This window comes from Alligator sinensis, unplaced genomic scaffold (genome assembly GCF_000455745.1).
Source record: "Alligator sinensis unplaced genomic scaffold, ASM45574v1 scaffold4_1, whole genome shotgun sequence".
NCBI lineage: Eukaryota > Metazoa > Chordata > Crocodylia > Alligatoridae > Alligator > Alligator sinensis.
Window position 1 is genome coordinate 4157879 of NW_005841887.1, and position 4207 is coordinate 4162085.

General features: G+C 46.6%; 1 protein-coding gene across 1 annotated transcript in view; it reads left to right on the forward strand.

Annotated features, from left to right (window-relative positions):
- Positions 1-4207, forward strand: part of ITGB5 (integrin subunit beta 5) — a 104922-nt gene that overhangs the window by 47766 nt on the left and 52949 nt on the right. The window lies entirely within an intron of this gene.

The window sequence follows — 4207 nt, forward strand, 5'->3', positions numbered from 1 at the left end:
CTGCAATGGAAGTTTATATATATATGTAAAATTATCATACTGTCACTGCCCTCTAAAAATCTCTTTAAGGAATTTCCCAGAAGACAGAGATGTTTATAAATGCAACTTGGATCCATGCATCTTTTTAAGCAGCTACAAATTCTGGCAGAGTGGGTATCGGTGGAGGGAGGGGGAGAACAGTGACTTTGGTCAGTCTGTGCTATAAAGAAATCTAAATATTGGTGGGGGATTTTCAGCATTTAACTGTTCTGGCATCTCATCACCCATCCTCTCTCCACAATTAAAATGACGTTTGTTGTAAAGAGACAGCATGCATAACGCCCCGCTGCCTCAAAGGAGAAGTCAGCGGCACTGAAGACGCCTTAGAGAATACCTGGCACTCCAGTCCATTTGTCCCAGCCTGGCCTGTGAGGAGAGGAGGGATAGCCTGAAGGCTAGGAGGACCATGACCTGAGATACAAGAGAGAAATTCAGATCCTGGCTTTGGCACAGACCTCCTGCGTGACATTGTGCAAGTTGCAGGAAGTCATTATTCACCTCCTATCTCCAGCTCTCAAGTGTAGAAAGCAAGATTGCCCTTCTTCCATCCTTTGGGCCAGATCTGAAAAGGACTTCACTGACGCTTCTAGCTTCAAACAACTGGAAATCTGTCTCATCGCCTTGTTGGCTCCCCTCCTTGTGGGCTCTGTGCGCACCAGATCACCGAGACCCGATGGAAGCATCTCTGCTGTGATGTGCTCTTGCCAGCTCTGCCCTACCCTGATGCACTCTTGCCAGCTCACCTGATGAACTGCTAAGAAACCCAGGTTTCTAGTGCCCCACAACACAAGGGCAACCCCATCCGACAGCCAGGCAAAAGGCTGGGGACCCGTGGGTTTCGAGGCTTCCAGCTCCTGGAAGTCTTGGGAGCTCTGGCCATAGGCGGGGTTGTGTGGCTCCCTGAGCTTGAGCTGGGGCTGCCAGGGTTTCCTCCTTGTTCCATAGCAAGCTTGTTCCAAGGATCAATTAGATCTGGATTTCCCTCTTGTCTTCAGCCAGGAGTTCAGCAGTCCAGCTGTGTCCTTTCCACCTCATGTTATCATTAGCCGTCACGTTGGTTCATTATCTTGATGAGGCTTGAGGCAGCGCTGGCTCTTTGACAGCAAGACCAGCGCTGTTGATCTGATCGTTTTATGCCTGGGAAAACTCTACAGTGCCACCTTGCAACCTCATCCTGCCTCCTCTGTCCCCTGCATGCGGTGCTGAGGGCCGTCGGCAGGAGTCCTGCATGCGGCGGCGACCCTGAGAGCAGCAGGGATTTCAGTTTTCGGAGTCACTTCCCTAAACACGATACAACTGTGTTTCGAGCATGCTTCTGTTGTTTGCTCTGATGGCTTCCCCTTGGCAGTCTCCTGGTGACCTTTGAATGCAGCAGCTGTCTCTGAATCCTCTGTTTGTTTCTTCATTTTGAGGTAAAAACATTTTGTTCTTTGACTATTTTTTTAATTCACACCCCCCCTCCTAAGGATAAGCTCTTCATTTTGATACAACCAATCACTCCATCAGTGTTTCAAATGCATCCTTCAAGTGATTTCAGCTTTCTCTCTTTTTTCCCACCAGAATGGACTCAACTTTAGCTTTGCCCGTATAACAGCATGCCAGGCATGGGGTGCCCCTGGCTGGAGCCCCTGCTGCATTGGCACATCCCGCCCCAAGAAGATGCCCTTTTGAGAGAGGAGAAAAGCAGATAGTTTAAACCTTGGAGCTGCCTAGAGAGTCCAGTTAAGAATAGCTGCTAACAAATCCAGCAAGAATGGGTCTCCCAGTGACTGCTGGCAGGGCTCAGAGCAGGGAGAAGCCAGCTGGGGCCGGCTGACAAGATAAAACAGTTCCAGGCAGCTGTTGTGGGTGACGGTAGGACAGGGAAGGAAGATCTTCACCCTGAAACTCAAGAGGCTAAATGGTTCCAGAGAACCACGAACTTTTGCAAGCGACTGCTGACTTGGCCAGGTGCTGCGCCTCTGAAGCGCTTAGTCTCTAAGGTGCCACCCTGCCCTGCCGTTGCCAGTGTCCGAATGGGATGAGCAGCATTAGAAATGTTTATTGATAGCTAATGCTCTCCCCGCTTGCAATAGGAAGGGAGACTGAGGCATAGAGAAGTAATGTCAACCTCCCAGGAGCTCTTAGTGACTTTGAGGCAGAGTTGGTACGAGAGCCAAGTCTTGTGCCTTAATCTGCTGGACCACATCACCATCCATGCTCCTGATTTCACCTTCTTCTGCGTGACAGTGAGCTTTCTTTGGAAAGATTCTCAGAGTTACACGCAGTGAGACTTCCAGTACCTTGTTGTCCCGTCTTCAATTAACATGTCAGAGGACCCTATAAATGAGAGAACACCTACACAGTCTTATTAGTCTTGCAGACAGTGCAGGATTGTTCTTGGTGGTCTCTTTCTTTGATGTTCTGCTCCTTCTGGTTTGAAACAAGGATGGCATTAGAGCAGGGGCAGGCAATTATTTCAGGCGGAGGGCCGCTTACTGAGTTTTGGCAAGCCATCGAAGGCTGCATGACAGGCAGCCCAGGGCAGATAAATGTTAATTTTCTAAATTTTTTAGGGGCCACACAGGCTGGACAAAATGGCCTGGTGGGCCGCATCTGGCCCGCGGGCCACATTTTGCCCACCCCTGCATTAGAGTCTTCACCCCTTCCCTGAGGCTACATCAGAGTCTCTTAGGAGTCCTGTTTATTGGCTATGTAAAGCAATACCAAATAGTGTAATGCAAGTTAGTAAGGGATGCTGGCCAGAATCTTCTACTGCTAGAAAAAAATCTTAGACAAAATCTTATGAGAGCATTTATTCAGCTCTTTAAATAGACTTGGGCTTGATTAAAGTGATAGGTCAGTATATTTATATTTCTAGGATACGAATGGTTGATGAAATGTGTCCAGATCAGGAAGAAGAGATAATGCATCCATGTGACAGTCCCATGCTAAGTTTGAGGAGGAGCGGCTTGGCAGATGTGTGAAATATGTTGAACCTTATAGGCATGTGCCTTATTCAGTAATACAACCTGTAATGTGAACCCGTGAACCTGCCGCCACAGCCCAGACTCCAGACAGGAAATGGTTTTCTGTATTACAGCATAGATATGGAAAGTTAAAATGTTGTTTTTTTGTTCTCTGGGGTTATTTAGATTTACGTAGCCTGTACCCACTTGTTTCCTCCTTGCTGCTATTGCCTTTCACTGTGAATAGCAGCTTCATTAGCAGACTGACTAATCATTGTCCCGAACTTGTACCATTTCTCGTGTGGTCACTTGACTGCAGTGCAGAGGTGTTGAGGGGAGCGGAGAAAGGGTCGGCGGACCCACCACGTTATTCGGTTTTGACCAGTTTTACTGATTATTTACAGAAGAAATAAGTCCCCACTGGAAAACGTTGGGATTTTTTAGACAACATTTTCTTTGTTTTTCCAGTTGTAGAAATCTGAACAAGAAATTTCATTTTGAATTAGTATTTCAAAACAAAGGTTTGCTTCTTTCTTTCCTTCTCTCTTTCCTCCTTTCTTTCTCTTTTTCTCTCTCTCTCTTTCTTTCATGGTTGTGCTATAAAACATCCCAGTTGCAAGAAGGGAGGAGCTGGAAGGCAGGGAACAGGGTTGAGATCTCCCAAAAATTCCAAATCTGGAATCAGAAAGCAAAGGACGCTTTTTCCACCCCCCACATTTGAAATTAAACCAAATGAACAGATTCCACTCATTTCTCAGTGAGATTTGCATGGAAAACTGGGCTTTCTCAGTAGAAGAAAAATTGAGCAGTATCATTTTTATTTTTGTTCCCCAGGCAAAATGATCAGCAAAAGAAAAAAAAATCTGACCATCGCCGTTGATTAGCAAGAGAAGACAGTAGAATTGGTGGCATACTCATGCTGCTAGATGATAAAGTTTTAAATCTCTTTTCATGTTATTGATATATGGGGCCAAATTTGCATCCTGTGATGATACGAATATGAACATAGGATGCAAATCTGGCCCCAGATTTTAATAACAGCAGTTTTATGCAGGAATTCCTGATGGTCTGGTGGGACGCTGACCTTCACCTCCGAGCGGGACAAAAGGCTCCATTCATACTGTAGCACAGTTGCTCCTCTTGGCACAGGAGCATCCACGGCCAGATCCGGTTGTACTGGCTGGCATTTCCGTTACATCCTGCACACACAATCAGCACCT